This window comes from Bombina bombina, chromosome 1 (assembly GCF_027579735.1).
Source record: "Bombina bombina isolate aBomBom1 chromosome 1, aBomBom1.pri, whole genome shotgun sequence".
Lineage (NCBI taxonomy): Eukaryota > Metazoa > Chordata > Amphibia > Anura > Bombinatoridae > Bombina > Bombina bombina.
In genome coordinates, this window is record NC_069499.1 from 744,248,762 (window position 1) to 744,265,971 (window position 17,210).

General features: G+C 36.6%; 1 long non-coding RNA gene across 1 annotated transcript in view; it reads left to right on the plus strand.

The window, feature by feature from the left end:
- Positions 1 to 17,210, plus strand: part of LOC128645932 (uncharacterized) — a 37,258-nt gene that overhangs the window by 7,454 nt on the left and 12,594 nt on the right. Inside the window, exon 2 of the long non-coding RNA XR_008400159.1 lies at positions 7,023 to 7,181. This is a non-coding gene — a long non-coding RNA (uncharacterized LOC128645932). The remainder of the gene's footprint in view (positions 1 to 7,022; positions 7,182 to 17,210) is intronic.

Consider the following 17,210-nt stretch of genomic DNA (forward strand, 5'->3'; position numbering starts at 1 on the left):
ACAGACCCGCTCAGAAGAGCACAGAGTGGGTCTGGAAAACAGTCTTTTTTTAATAAAAATGTACAGGCAATATTAGATAGCATAAAGCTGCTGCTAATATAATGTTATATAATTCTGCACTATGTGCAGAATTATATAACATTATTTTTTAGGTTTACTGGCCCTTTAAGATAATTTGCAATGCAATTGAACGGATGTCTTAGTGTAACTGTCTAATCTAATCTAATTATTTTTTTTCCCCTCAAAATTACCTGCAGTAAATGTTTCCCAAAAAAAAAATCTCATCGCATTAAGTGAGGAAAAGTTCTGCCTTTTTGGGGATTTATTTAACTAAAACAATAACCTCTTTTCCACTTCAGACATTCTTCTATTCATTGAGCTTATTGAAACTTAGTAAGAGTTGATTCTGTGTACATTGATTTGCAGGAGGGAAATGGCATAACGGGGTGAACAGTTAAGTCATAATTAAACATTCAGCGTTTCCAATTTACTTCTATCATCTCATTTGCTCTTGATATCCAGGAGCAATGCACTACTGTGAGCTAGCTGCTTGTCACTGGCTTACCCAATGTTTTCAGCTAGGCCCCAGTAGAGAATGAAGAAAATTTGTATTTGCTGTCTGTATCATGAAAGCAAACATTTTTTTTAGCTTCGATTTATCAATCAAGGGCGTACATATTCGCCCCCCCTGTCCGCCTCCGCTATACTATGGCCGGCTGCTATCCGCTGCAGGAATTTAAGATTGCACACAAGCGCTATTTTGGACTTGTGTGCAGTCCTGCCCCCTGCCTGCGCACAGCCAATGACGTGCGGGCAGGAGCTGCCAGACAAGACCGGGGGAGATTGAAATTCTCCACCTAAGAGGGTAGGGAAGCTGCTGATAAATGGTGTTCTTGTGAGAACCTGCAGTCATGTTGAGAACGACTTGATAAATCGAGCCCCTTTGGGTTTATGTTCCTTAAAGGTTTATTGTTTCTCAACTTTGTATATTTAATTAATAGAAAAACATTTTTGAAGCAGAGGCATGATATTTCTGCAGACACATTCAGTTTTGGAAACTACAAAACCAAGACTGTGATAACATCTTCTAGACAGAAAAAATGGCACAGATAATTTTACAGGAACCTCTGGGAGAATGTGACATTGTGAATGGATTAATGGAATTACTTTACCAACAAAATCATTACAACCGTGATTATACAGTCTCATCCTATATAATTAAAACTAATCCTTATTTCAGGATGAATCACCTTTGGATTATAATGTTTAGGGAGATTTTTCATCAAAAAAGCATTTGATTTAAAATTTGTACTTAAATTAAAATGGGTGGGAAATGGATACATTTATTCTTATTTACATTTATTGTCATTCAAGCTTTTAAAGATAAAGTCAACCATTTCAGATTTAAAAACTGTATAAAATGTTGAGACTGTATGTTCTAGCTACTGGTTTCTCAACAAAACTGTTCACTTTCACTGTACACCCTGCTTGATCATAATGTTGTTGAAGAGAATGGGAGAATATAAATAACGCAAACTCTCACAAGTCCTTGCACAGAAGTTTTTTTCCCCAGTTGTTAATGCTTGTCCTTGCACACCAGCATTAACCAGCAAAGTATTTTAAAGGTACACATTGTACACTGCTCACTTGCTTCAGCTGCAATAGCGTGAATAACCCTACTCTTAAATCTGCATGTTAAAAATAGTATAAATTAGCAGTGAGTTGAAACCAGCTAGTTCATTGTCTGCACCTCCATTGTGTTTCCACATTTTGATCTTGCTGAATGTTAGTCATGGTACAATGAGCACAATGCTTCTAAATGTAAGCAGCTTATTGAAACTAATAAGAACAAATACACTACTGTAACATACATCATAACTATTGAAATATGTCAAAGACTTTAATTGTATCGTTGACTTTATATTAGTATTGTTCAGAAACAAAATATGTTTTGAATGTAGATTCATGTGTTTGAGACTGACACATTTATACACATGTATTATAAAATCTTGGCTTAGTAGATGTGCTCAAAATCTACGACCCAGCCCAAACATTTGACTGATCGATCTAGTGTGTTTGTCAGTAACAAGCTGTTTGGTTATCTTATTCAAAAATATATTCTTTTGAGGGAGTGGAGCATTAGTAAATACATTTTTGGTAACTAATCTAGCTATGGGTAACATACAGCTAGAATCACAGCCACGAGTCCTTAAAGGGACAGAAAAGTCAAAATTAAACTTTCATGATTTAGATAGGGCATGCAATTTACTTTTATCATCAAATTTGCTTTGCTCTCTTGGTATTCTTTGTAGAAAGCTAAACCTAGGTAGGCTAAATATGCAAATGTTTAAGTCGCTGAACTGCCTCTATCTCCGTGCATTTTGACAGTTTTTCACAGTTAGACACTGTTAGTTCATGTACGTCATATAGATAACGTGCTCACTCTCTTGGAGTTATTTAAGAGCCAGCACTGATTAGCTAATGTGCATGTCCGTCAAAATAGCTGTGATAAGGGTCAGTCTGTTGAGGCTTAGAAACAAGTTAATCACAGGTAAAAAGTGTATTAATATTGGTTATACAAAACTGGGTAAATAGATAATAAACAGATAATCCTATATATATATATATATATATATATATATATATATATATATAATCTATATATTTTTTAACAATAACAAATCTAAAGTAGATTTCATTTAAAGGGCCAGTAAACCCACCAGATAATGTTATATAATTCTCCATTATATATATCATTTTTTGGGGGTAATTTTTCTTGTATTTCTTTGAAAAATGGTGATTGAGCAGTGCAGCACAGCGTGTAACCAGCTGCAAGCCTACCGCTGTCATTTCTCTGTTTATTGTAATTTTTTAGCACTGGCTACCCTATCTCCGCCGTGTCTCTAAAAGCCCCCACTGACCGGCTCCATCTACACACTAGATTGCTCACGTTTTTCTGAGAGGATAGGGCAGACTTGTGACGTGCAGTGTTGGAGGTGGTTCATTGCACTTATGAAAAGGGCTTTTAATCTTTTAGGCCTCACACTATCAGGTGTATTCAGCTTTTACTGTCAATAACATGCACGCCTTTTGCGCTGACAGGTCCAGCGGTTGCTACGTCACGGACCGTCTTGGTGTCCATTGGCATAGGACACGCTCCATTGTAATTCTGTTACTTTCACTGTGTGCATCCGTCAGTGGTTATTACTAGAGCATTTTTAATATTCAACCTGTCCTATACCACCTTGTTGAACCTGTTATTGTAGAGCCTTTTGATATTCTGGTGTGTTGCCCATGCTTTTTAGATTACATACACATAGGGAGCATGGCTTATTATTTTTTCTATTCAGAATGATTATTATTCTGTTTCAGTGTTTAGTGCCTTATTTTTTCTTACATGTTTTTCGGTGTATGTATGTGTTTGTATGGCAGGGATGTTGCTTCAATAAAGAAAAGTATATCAAATTTATGTTTGTTTGTGGACTGTGGATTTGAACTGATGGTTTAGAGCTGTGTCCTGACATTTTAATGTCACATGGTTACTAAATACTGTCAGTCTCCACTAAAAATCTACTTAGAAAGATTTAACAGTCCATATTACTAAGAAATAAGAAACTTTTAACAATGAAGCAATAAAGGCTGGGAAAACGATCTGAACAGTGTGTGTCCCTAAAGATGCATGTAGGCACAAAACCTAAATACAACGTATTTGCAATAAGCATGTATTGACAAAAACGTTTCTAGTAAAAGTTATCACTGTTTTAGCATTGGCTTTATTCTCTGCATGTGAAGCATAGCTAGATCTTCTCAGAGAGCCAGCATTTTAAATATTGCAGCTGCTCAGACTGCAAGTGGGGGCCTATATTATGTTAGAAATTAAGAAATTTGCTTTATTATTAGATGATACAAGCACCTTAGGGCTCTCTGAGCAAGTGCTATGTTTAACATGCTAGTGCACGGTGCGTTGTTTAAGAAATAGAATAGTCAAAATTTAACTTTCATGATTCAGATAGAGTATGCAATTTTAAACAACTTTTTAATTTACTCCTATTATCAAATTTTCTTTGTTCTCTTGGTATCTTCATTCTAAAAAGCTGGAAAGTAAGCTTAGAAGCCGGCCCATTTTTAGTAAAGCACCTGGGTAGCACTTGCTGATTGGTGTCTAAATGTAGCCATCCAATCATCAAGCACTACCCAGGTGCTTAACGAAAAATGAGCCGGCTCCTAAGCTTACTTTCCAGCTTTTTTAAATAAAGATACCAAAGATAACAAAGAGAAATTGATAATAGGAGTAAATTAGAGCATGCCATTTTAAATGTCGTTCTATCTGAATCATGAGTTTATTTTTGACTAGACTATCCTTTTTAAACACACTTTTGAAACGGCTATAGATTTTATTAGAGGCATTTTTGTTAATACATGTATATTACACAAATATTTTATATTCAAAACTGAAATGCATCCATGTGGATTCCAAATTGGGCTGAAATGCCTAGTAATAAATAAATACAGACATATATTCCTTTTAAATCTTTATTATATATATATATATATATATATATATATATATATATATATATATATATATATATATATATACACACACACACACATAATATTAGCACCTAAACTACCTTGTATGCTCACAGTTATTGCAAAGAATGCTTTTCCTATCATAATTGTTGATGTAAAACTAATAATCCACCTTAAAGAAAATGAGTACAGAGAATGTGAGGTAGGAGGAGTAAGCAAAACCTCAGATAAATTTGCCCAAAGTATTAACCCAACTTTCCCTGGTACAAAGTGGATCAAGCACAATTTTCAGGTTTTATTTTACAGCAAAAGGCAGCAAAATAATGTATATTGCAATAATGTTTCATTTTCAATAAGGAAATATGTTACGCATTGTGGAATGGAAAGTTTAATGGTCATTTTAAACATGCATTGCTTATTTTAATGTCAATTTAGAGGGACAGTAAAATCCTTGAAATTAAAAGGTTTTTCTGCAGTCTTGCAATAAATTAACATTATGGTTGAGTCTGAAAATGTTTTGATGCATTATCACTTTTTGCTGCAGTTGTTTTTCAATAGACAGATGTTACTGGTATCAACACAGCTTGCATGGTAATTATGTTAGCAAATTATCAATTGTTTTGCCGTTCTTAAAGGGACAGTGTACACTTTGGTCATCTTAAAGTCTTACCTTAGATTAAGCTGCAAATAGCATCTTGCCCTTTTTCTATATTATGGAGCAGGAATTGTAAAAAAGTTATATTAACCTTTTGCCGCCGTTATGCCGTTGTATTCCGTCAAAATGGAGCTGGGCTTTAGCACCGTTATGACGGAATACGTCATAGCCAACGGCTGTCCTGAAGCCAACTGCGCTTCCTTGATTTGATCGCGGTCTCTAGGGCGTTCTTAGCGTCATAGGTACGCCCCCCCAGACCTGATCCAATAATTGAAATCTCGCGATCGTGCACACATCGTGATTTCAATTTGTCTACATCGGAATAACCCTATCATGAAAGGGTTAAATTATTATTATTTCTGGACACTTTAAAATGGCTGCCAAGCTTAGCCCACTGATGACATCATAATCTGGGCTGCATATGGTGTCCTATCACAAAAGGCTCACTAGTTGGATTCAACAGACTTTCAATGCTATTCAGCAGAGTGCCTAGATGCAGCCCAGATTGTGATGTAATCAGTGGGCAGAGCTTGGCAGCCATTTCAAAGAGGCCAGAAACAATATTCATTTTAAAATAACTTTTTTACTGTTCCTGCTGCATGATAAAGAAAGGGATGCAGGAGGCTATTTGCAGCGTAATCTAAGTCTTTAAGATTACTAAGGTGTAGGCTGTCCCTTTAACTCTGTTGAAGCCAGTTATGGAGAGATGTGGTGCAGGGCTAGGCTTGTTAAGTCTTCATTGTGCATAGCCAATTATCAGAATTGGAAAACTCAATTTTCAGAATTAAACTCTTGGGAAAGGGGGAAAAAGAAATCATGAAAATAATAGTGTTTTTTTGTGGTCTGTTTATTTTTTTGCTACTCAACATTTTTTTCTTTAACAGTCTCAAAGTGTTTTAAGCCTTTTCTTTGGCAAGAAATATTAACATGCTTAAATGGACAGTCTACACCGTAGTCATCTTAAAGTCTTACCTTTTTATATTAAGCTGAAAATAGCCTCCTGCAACCCTTTCTATATCATGCAGCAGGAGCGATAAAGAATATTGTTTCTGGCCACTTTGAAATGGCTGCCAAACTCCGCCCACTGATGACGCCAAGATCCTAGCTGCATCTGGGCACCCAGTGGCCATTTCAAAGTGGCCAAAAACCATATTCCTTTTAAAATAACTTTTTTATTTTATTTATTATTTTACTGTTCCTGCTGCATGATATAGTAAGGGTGCAGGAGGCTATTTTCAGCTTAATCTAAGGTAAGACTTTAAAGGGACTATTTTCAGCTTAAAGGGACACTAAACCCAAATTTTTTCTTTCGTGATTCAGACAGAAAATGTAATTTTAAGCAACTTTCTAATTTACTCCTATTATCAAATTTTCTTCATTCTCTTGGTATCTTTTTATTTGAAATACAAGAATGTAAGTTTAGATGCCGGCCCATTTTTGGTGAATAACCTGGGTTATTCTTGCTGATTGGTGGATAAATTCATCCACCAGTAAAAAAAAAAGTGCTGTCCAGAGTACTGAACCAAAAAAGTAGCTAAGATGCCTTCTTTTTCAAAAAAGATAGCAAGTGAACGAAGAAAAATTGATAATAGGAGTAAATTAGAAAGTTGCTTAAAATTGCATGCTCGATCTGAATCGCGAAAGAAAAAAATTTGGGTTCAGTGTCCCTTTTATCTAAGGTAAGACTTTAAAGGGACATTAAGCACTTTTAAAGTGGTAATATAAAATGATAAATCATATACATTAAAACAACTCTGCAATATACTTTATTTTATCCCTTTTCATGCAATTCCATTCTGAAATTGTGGAAAATAATTCTTATTTTTCTTTGCAGCCTTGACGTGGTCACTTAAAAATGTCAAGCTTAGTCGGGCAGAAGAAAGCTTCCTTGAGGCAACGTAAATGTGGATTTTGCAGGTCTAACAGAGAAAAAGAATGTGGACAGCTGCTACTGTCCAATAACCAGAAGGTGGCAGCACATAACAGATGTATGGTTAGTGAAAAGTCTTGTCGCTGGTCCTAATAGATTGGCTCCCAACAGCAAATTGTAGAGTAACTCCATTCCATGGCACACCCCACCAGTGTTTTAATATGTATTTAGAATATTTTGAAAGTGAAATGTGTGTGATGTTTGTTTAAAGGGACAGTAAAGTCAAAAAAAATCTTTCATGATTTAAATAGGGCATGTAATTTTAAACAACTTTCCAATTTACTTTTATTACCAATTTTGCTTTGTTCTCTTGGTATTCTTAGTTGAAAGCTAAATCTAGGAGGTTCATGTGCTAATTTCTTAGACCTTGAAGACTGCCTCTAATCGGAAAGCATTTTGACAGTTTTTCACCACTAGAGGGCGGTAGTTCATGTGTTTCATATAGATAACATTGAGCTCCGGCACGTGAAGCTCCTAAGAGCAAGCACTGATTGGCTAAAAATGCATGTCTGTCAAAAGAACTGAAATAAGGGGGCAGTTTGCAGAGGCATAGATACAAGGTAATCACAGAGGTAAAAAGTATATTATTATAACTGTGTTGGTTATGCAAAATTGGGGAATGGGTAATAAAGGGATTATCTACCTTTTTTTAAACAACAAAAATTCTGGTGTTTACTGTCCCTTTAATAATAATGTCTTCTACTTTATAAAATGTGTTTGAGAAATCAAAACATGACTCAAATACCATAAAACCATTATTTCTTTCTAATGGCAGGGAGAGTCCACCAATTCATTCATTACCTATGGGGATACAATACCTGGCCACCAGGAGGAGGCAATGACACACCAATCAAAGCATTAAATATCCCTCCCACTTCCCCTACCCTCCCAGTAATTATTTGCCTCGTCTACAAGGAGGATGGCAGAGAGGGGTGCTCTGCTGAAGATTAATTTCTTTGTTCCTTAATGGATTGTTTCCTGCAAGAGGGAGCTGTTAGTGCCCATGTAATTCTTTTAGTAAGGGTTTTGTTGAATGTTAGCATCTGGATGTTGCAGGGAAGTTTCCCATGCCTCCTTCCAGTATACTTATGCTATCCTTCCGGTGGGATGTAAAGTGTTAGTTACGCTTTTTTCCTTGTGTCACAGGTCCCTGTCAGGATTAAGATTCTACTGTCATAGCTGGGACTGTTGCGAAGTCTGCATGGAGAATCCTCCCGATCATGGCTTGTTATCTAAATTGTTGAACTTTGCTCATGACTGAGGGGGCTTTTTTTGATTTATTGCTTGGTAGCTTCCAGTGGGGCGGCAGGATGAAAGCGACATTAAGGGCACATCATAATTTGAGGATTCTAGTGGAAGTTTTTATGTGTCGATGCGCTTTCTCTCTGACGGCTCAGTTTCTTTCCTAAGACATGGAGAGTCCACAACGTAATTTCAATTACTAGTGGAATGTTCACTTCTGGCCAGCAGGAGGAGGCAGAGAGAGCACCTCAGCAAAGCTGTTGTGTCACTTCCCTTACCCATAACACCAAGTCATTCTCTTTGCCTCTGTCAATAGAGGACGTGAAGTTGGTGTCTGAAGATTTTATTCCTTTTTTGGGTACTTTTCTCTGAAAGCAAGGATTTGGGTTTAGCTGTGTCCACATCAATCTCTTGAGTAAGAGTAGTGGTGGATTTTCAGCAGTTAGAAAGTGGTAAACTAGATTTGCAGGCAAGTGCCTTTGTCTTCTAGGTACTGGAGACTTGCACTATATAATTTAATTCTGCATTAATTGTTATGGGACATTATAATCCTTTAGGGAGGATTTATTTGGGGCAGTATGCAGGCACTATTTGTATGTGAAGAGACTAGCGGTTATATATGAGACCAAAGAGTTAAAATGAGCCCTGAACTGATTAAAAGGGTAGTGTAATACCAAAAAAACAGAAATAGTAGTGGCAAAGTACGTAACAACAAGATATATAGCTGAAAGTGCCACTTCAGACCGGGGAGGATTTAATTAAGTACCTCTTACCCTGATCCAAGTCAGTCGCCGATTTCCGTCCACACACTGGAGCCGATCGGGAGCACAAACAAACGGCTCTCGGTATTGTCTCGCTACCATCCGCAGCTAGAGCGTGTTGCATCACAAGAAGAGTAGACGTGTCTAAAGAAACCCCATGCAGATCCACGGTTAGTTCTCGGTGTCAGATGGGTAAAGCTGGAGATTTTAGAAAGAAGTATCCACCAAGGAAACAATGTTGATGTAGAATAAAACTTCACTTTTATTGTAACATATCCAGTAAAACGGTCAAAAAGACAACCTAGGGGGACAATCTCAAGGAGAGGAATGTAAGCAACCGGTTTACGCGTTTTGGCCACACCTGGCTGTAATCATAGCCTGCTGGTTACATGCTACTTGTGCTCTTTAAAAATAGTAAAACCACTGCTTATTGGCTAATACAGAAAACACTCCTCTCTGACTATACATATCTATTTACACTTATTGAAAGCACATTGAGAACTGATATGTATGCTGAATAGATGTACCGACCTTATATATACTGTGTGTGTGTATGTATGTATGTATATATATATATATATATATATATATATATATAACAATAAATGATAAATTCATTATAACAACAAATTATTATATCATTAAATAAACATACACATATATCAATATAAATACATAATCGATTTTTGACATTGTCACAATTCTCCATTATATGTAATAATGATAATAAAGATAGAGGGATAGACGAAATGATGAAATCAATACCTGTGTATACAATGATGTCACAATGATTTTTTTTTAAAAAGGTGGGGGGGGGGAGAATAAACACCTGGGCATAATATTATTTACAATGATCATGTTCTGTATATACAGTATAAAGTATTTTTTCTCCTACATTGGTGTGTCCGGTCCACGGCTTCATCCTTACTTGTGGGAATATTCTCTTCCCCTACAGGAAATGGCAAAGGGAGCACACAGCAAAAGCTGTCCATATAGTCCCCCCTCTGGCTCCGCCCCCCAGTCATTCTCTTTGCCTGCTCTGAACAAGTAGCATCTCTTTTTTTCATATATCATTTTTATTGAAATAGAGTGGAGCAATACACATATCGTCAGTTTAAGAGCAGTGCAGATACAATGAGAGGACAAAGTATACAATCTCATATCAATGATGTGAAAGATGCACAGATCATCCAGACAGCAGATTGATAAGAAAACAGGTCGTACAATTGAGCTTATTAGCCTTTATCTAGCTGCATAAATGTATGATGCGTATATGATAAATAACGTGTCTGACATTTCTATGTGCTTACTCGCCTCCAATCTCCTTATTTTCAAATACTTTAACATGTCAACCTAAAACCTATAACCTAACTAAGTTAATCTAAACATCTAAATTGAACTAAAAGCTTAAGGAATTCCTAAGTGGAAATCCAGAGTGTGCCCGCTTGTGGGCCCGGTGGTGGTAAAAAAAAAAGAAAAAAAAAAAAAAGGGGGGTGGGTGGAAGGGACAGGAGGTGAGAGGGGGGGGCACTGCAGGGGGGGAAGAAAGCATTCTCATTGTAGGGCTAATGTTTCTGTGAATAAGTGTTCCCATTCACCCCTCAATTCCCTTTCCATAAAAGCAGCTGAGTCTTTAAATGGTATTAGAATCAGTCTCTGAATCTCTAGTTCAAAAGTTAAGATAAGCCTGCGCCACTTGCGCAGGAAGAGGCCCAGCCTATTTTGGACATCCATCCTGACATCCATTTGTTCAATGAATATTTGCGTTCTGAGTAAATTTCTGAAGCCTTGGAAAGAAGGACCCTTGCTCACCGTCCAGCTTTTAAGAATAAATTTTCTGGCTATGAGCAGTACCAACGTCAGCACCGCATCCTGTTGTCTGTGTTGGTGTGCCCAGTGAAGAAAAATGACAGTTTCTGGTTGGAGCGTTAGTCTTATCTGCAAGATTTGGTTAATCCAGTATTGGATTTTACCCCAATATTGTCTAACTGCGGGACATTCCCATAGATAATGTAAGAGGGTAGGAGCTTCCAAGGAACATTTTGCACATTCATTAGAGCGTGAGGGTACCCATTTGGCCAAGTGTCTAGGGGTGAGATATGCCCTATGGAGAAAGCGCACCTGGGTTTCCCTGAACATGGCAGCAGTATAAAGTATTTTATGTATTTAAGCAAACAAACTAATAATTTATTCCCATTCAAGTGGTGTGTTATAGAAAAGGTGTCTACTCCAAAGGGTGACGGTAACAGACTTAAATTCTTAAATAAACGTGAGAGGTTTTGGATTTTTAAGTTAAACGCACGCTTTCCCCAGGGTTTTAATTCAGACTATGATCTCATTAATTACTGGGAATAAATTATTAGTTTGTTTCCTTAAATAAATAAAATACTTTATACCGTATATACATAACATGATCATTGTAAATAATATTATGCCCAGGTGTTTATTTCCCCACCCCCTTTTTTAAAAATCATTGTGACATCGTATATACAGGTATGGATTTCATAATTTTTGTCTATCCCTCTCTTTATTATCATTATTACATATAATGGAGAATTGTGACAATGTCAAAAATCGATTATGTATTTATATTGATATGTGTGTATGTTTATTTAATGATATGATTTGTTGTTATAGTGAATGTATTGTTGTTTATTTTAGTGTGTGTATGTGTGTGTGTGTGTGTGTATGTATGTATGTATGTATGTATATGTATATATATATATATATATATATATATATATATATATATATATATATATATATATATATATATATATATATATATATATATATATATATATATATATTTGAGGCTGGTACATCTGTTCAGCATACATATTATCAGTTCTCAATGTGCTTTCAATAAGTGTAAATAGATACGTATAGTCATAGAGGAGTCTTTTTTTTTTTTTCTTTTCTTTTCTGTATTAGCCAATAAGCAGTTGTTTTACTATTTTTAATGAGCACAGGTAGCAGGTAACCAGCAGGCTATGATTACGCCCAGGCGTGGCCGAAACGCGTAAGCCATTGTTTCCTTGGTGGATACTTCTTTAAAAAATAATCGGGAGACTAGCGGTTAACAGCTTCCATTAGTTTTATAGGATGGCTAATGACCCTATGGCTATGTGTATCTATTGCAAAGGTCTTTTTTTTTTTTTTTGGAATGTTTAAACGCTACTTTCCGTTATTGGCTTGAAATTAGAATTGCGCGATGTTTCTTTTGATGCCACTCACGTGACCTTCCGCTTTGAGTGGAGCGGCGTCATTCCTTTGAGTTTCTCTTCAGTTGCGGCTGTGCGGTTATCGTCTGGACGATTGGAGAGTCCTAAATTTGTGCAGGTTACGGTAGGGCACCTCAGCTTCTAAGGTGTAGAGGTGTCAACCATAAAAAATTTAGTAAGCTTAACAAATTCTATGATGTTCCTTCCTCTGTGGAAGTGTTCCCTGTTTCAGACCATGTGTCGGAGATCATTGCACAGGAATGGGATAAGCCAGGGATTCCTTTTTCCCCCATCCCCTGTCTTTAAAAAGATGTTTCCTGTTGCTGACTTCATTCGGGACTCATGGTGTACTGTGCCTAAGGTACAAGGGGCTATTTCTACTCTGGCTAAGAGAACCACGATTCCTATAGAGCAGTGTTTTTCAACCAGTGTGCCATGAAAGATCCTCAGGTGTGCCGCGGCAGACTGACAACAGTGCGGGGCTGTCCCTCTTTCAAATTTTGAAATATTGGGAGGTATGTGACAGGATCATCAGGCATCATTTACAACCATGACATTGACATTCATTCACAGACAATCATAATTGTTTGTGAATGAATGTCAATATGTCATGTATAGTTTGAAGGAGGCATGGCATGACAGCACAGTACAGTGTGTGTATATATGTGTGTATGTATATATATATATATATCCCCTGTATTAGGCTACAATGTGTGATTTTGTAAAGTTTTGGGATGGTGGTGTGCCACAGGATTTTTTAATGTAAAAAAGTGTGCCACGGCAAAAAAAAGGTTGCAAATCACTGCTATAGAGGATAGCTGGAAACTTATTTAAAGAAAATGTATGTTCATCAAGGTCTACAATGGCAACCTGCAGTTTGTATTGTCACAGTAAAAAGTGCAGCATCTTATTGGTGTGATGCTTTGTCCAAATTGATTTTAGAGGATATTTGGTTAGAGGAGATCCTAGATAGGATTAAGGCTCTTAAACTGGCCAATTCCTTTATCTCTGATGCTAACATGCAAGTCATTAGACTTGGAGCCAAGTCTTCACTGTCCTAGCCCGCAGGGCTCTGTGGCTTAAATCTTGGTCAGCTGATGTTACCTCCAAGTCCAAGCTCCTGTCGCTACCTTATAAGGGTAAGACCCTGTTTGGTCCAGGTCTGGCGGAGATAATTTCTGAAATTATGGGTGGAAAGGGGTCCTTTCTACCACAAGACAAGAAAAATAGACCTAAAGGATGTCAAAGTTCTAATTTTTCTTTCCTTTCGTAACTTCAAGGGTCAAGTTTTCCTCTTCCAAGCCAGTCAAAGTCCTCTTGGAGAACCAATCAGACTTGGAATAAGGGGAAGCAATCAAATAAGCCTTCATCTGAGACTAAATCAGCATGTAGAGTCTGCCCCTGGTACAGGATTGACTTAAGTGGGGGGCAGACTTTCCTTGTTTTGACAAGCTTGGATACACGATTTCCAAGACTCTTGGGCTGTGGACATAGTATCTCAGGGTTACAAAATAGATTTCAAGACTTGTCCTCCCAGGGGCAGATTCCTCCTCTTAAGATCTGAGGATCAGGTAAAAAAGGCATTTTTAAGCAGCGTTCAGGACCTTTCCTCTCTGGGAGTGATTGTTCCTGTCCCAGTAAGGGAACAGGATCTAGGATTCTATGCAAATCTGTTTGTAGTTCCCAAGAAAGAGGGAACTTTTTGACCCTTTTTATACCTAAAGTGTCTCAACAAATTTCTCTACTGTTCGGTCATCAGTGGCTCAATACATGGAGGTTATTGGTCTGATGGTCGCTTCCATGGACATCATTCCCTTTGCTCGATTTCCATTGGAGAGCTCTACAATTATGCATGCTCAGACAATGGAACAGAGACCATTTGGATCTGTCTCAGAGAATTGATCTGGGCCAGTGGACAAGAGACTCTCTCGTGGTGGATTTCTCAGGATCATCTGTCTCGGCATATGCTTCCGGAGACCCCCCTGGGTGATTATGACCACGGACGCCAGCCTGCTAGGCTGGGGGGCAGTCTGGGACTTATTAAGGGCTATAGACTCTGGAGGAGTCTTCTCTCCCCATAAACATCTTGGAATTGAGAGCGGTCTTCAATGTCTTTTAGCCTGGTTTATAAGGTTCCATTCGGACAACATCACCTCAGTGGCTTACATCAACCACCAGGGAGGACCTTGGAGGTCCTTTGCCATGAAGGAGGTGGCTCAGATTATTCAGTTGGCTGAAGTTCACGATTGTCTGCCATCCACATTCCTGGAGTGGACAACTGGGAGGCGGATTTTCTGAGCAGTCTAACAACAATAATTAAGATCCCAATCAAAAGGAAAAGGATACTTAAACCCACAGCGCTGTTACGACAGCTTAAAATATTGACTCAATACGATATCGTGCTGTTGACACAGCTAGAATAGCTAAAATTAGAGTGTATCAAATATGTATCATTAGATATGTTTCGAATATGACAATAATAGTAACTCAATGAGATATAGTGACTAATAGCCTAAACAAATGCTAGATGTGGTAAAAAAGTGTATTTATTAAACAGTCTAGCAAAACCATACAGAATATACAAAATATCCACATAAAATCAGCAAAAAATACATTGATCAGGCATACTAAATGCTATATGTGCAGCATCGAAAGATTATCCAATGATAATATATACATTCACATTCAAATGCGGTTAAAAACAGGAAGATCCGGTTACAGTCACTGGAAATCCAGAAAACGGCAAGTTTCCCTTGGAATCAGGAGAAGCTGAAATGAGAATTATCCCAGATCAGAAAAGCATAAAGAGAACCACATATAAGGTGTACACTCTTACTTACACCGGAATGGTTCTCTGTTGCTGAAGATTTTCCCTTTCCATTCGGCAAGGAGTTTAAGCTGAGTCCCTCTGTGAGCAGTGGTTGTACCGGAATGCCTTTTATCTTTTGAGATCGATACCGGATTTTTCAAATAGCTCTGGGGATCCAACAAACAACGGAAGCCGGTAGGGAACACGTGGAAAACAGCTGGTGGACGGAGCAATGCGTTTCAGCCCGTTCAGGGCCTTTGTCAAGCTCCAGATAGTAGAATGGAAAGGACTTTTAAACAAGATCACTTGATCTCATTGGTCCCTGCAGAGGGGGCGTATTCCACATACGAAAAACAGCCCAGTACTTGCAGAAATATTAAAACTGAAAGCCATTACAAATATATAACTACTAAAACAATTTGCAATAATGTGTTATGCCGTAACAAACTCTTAGAGGGATAAATTAAATACAGCGACACATTCTAATACTTCTCTATCTCAGGTATTTTATAATTTAAAAATAAATAGCATTTGTATAGGTTAATATCTCACAGTTAACAACCATTAAGAGCCAATATCATACAACATAAAATGTACAATTTATATAAAAAATATATATATGTAGCCCTCAGTTTACACCGGGATTAGGTTCCAGAAGGAATGGTTGTATATCGAAACCGTTGTAAATTGAAACCCAGTTTATATTGTAAGTCAATGGGAAGTGATGGTGATAGGTTCCAGGCCCCTCTCAAAATTGTCATAAGTTACACCTAATATATTGTTTTAAAAGCTTTGAAATGCAGACTTTAAATCCTAGACGGCATTATAAACCTAATAAAATAATCACACAACACAGAATATATAATTTAACTAAGTTAAATAAACAAAAACATTTGCTAAACAGCATTATAAACCTAATAAAATAATCACACAACACAGACTTCACTTGCATTTTTCTGCAAACAGTTCTTTCTATGCATTTCAATCTATAACTGAGTTATAGACAGGAAGATCGTGTTCCTTTGAAATCTGCTCAATGGCTCAGGTCTGGTTAAACTGATCAATTTCAGCCTGCTTTGCTGTAACACAAGCGGACAGCTCCACCTACTGGCTATTTTAATAAATGCACTGCTTCTCAATGCTTTTCAATAGCAGTCACATGACTGGAAAAAAAGGTTGTTATTCTGAAACGGTGTAAATTGAACCGTTGTAAAACGAGGGCCACCTGTATGTGTATGTGTGTGTATGTGTGTGTATATGTATATGTATATGTGTGTATATATATATATATATATATATATATATATATATATATATGTATGTATATATATATATATGTATGTATATATATATATATGTATATATATATATATATATATATATATATATATATATATATATATATATATATATATATATATATATATATATATATATATATATAAATTCTTGAAATAATAAAATTTTAAAACCTTTTAAAAACCTTTTAAAAAAAATTAAAATAAATATTAATAAATTTTTTAAAAAAAATTTGTTTTAAATTTTTTTTTTTTTTTTGTAAAAAATGAATGGATCAATTTTTAAAAAAATGAATTGAGGTTATTTAAAGGGCATATCAATAGAAATGAAATGTAAAAGAATGTCTAACCCGACTTCTATTGGTTACGTTATATAAACCATTATGTTGTAACTTCTAATACACATATATGTGCATGTGATATGTCTGTTATGGCAAAAAAAGATATCCAATCGGAATAACCGTACAGTAGTTCTGTAATTGCTCATTATCTTAAATAGTCATAAGAGAACAAACCTAAATGGAACAATTATACTCACTCTTTCAGAAAACGCCCTATTTCAAATTCTAAATTAAGGCCATTGGGTTGTAAAGACCTAAGCTCAAATATCCATTTGGTCTCCTTTTTTAGGAGTTCCATCTCTGCATTACCGCCTCTCCAGTTTCTCTTATGTTTTTCTATACCTACAAAAGAGAAGGGGTCTAGATTACCCTTATTGCAGGTAGCGAAATGCCTAGGTACAGGGAGGTCTTTGTTTC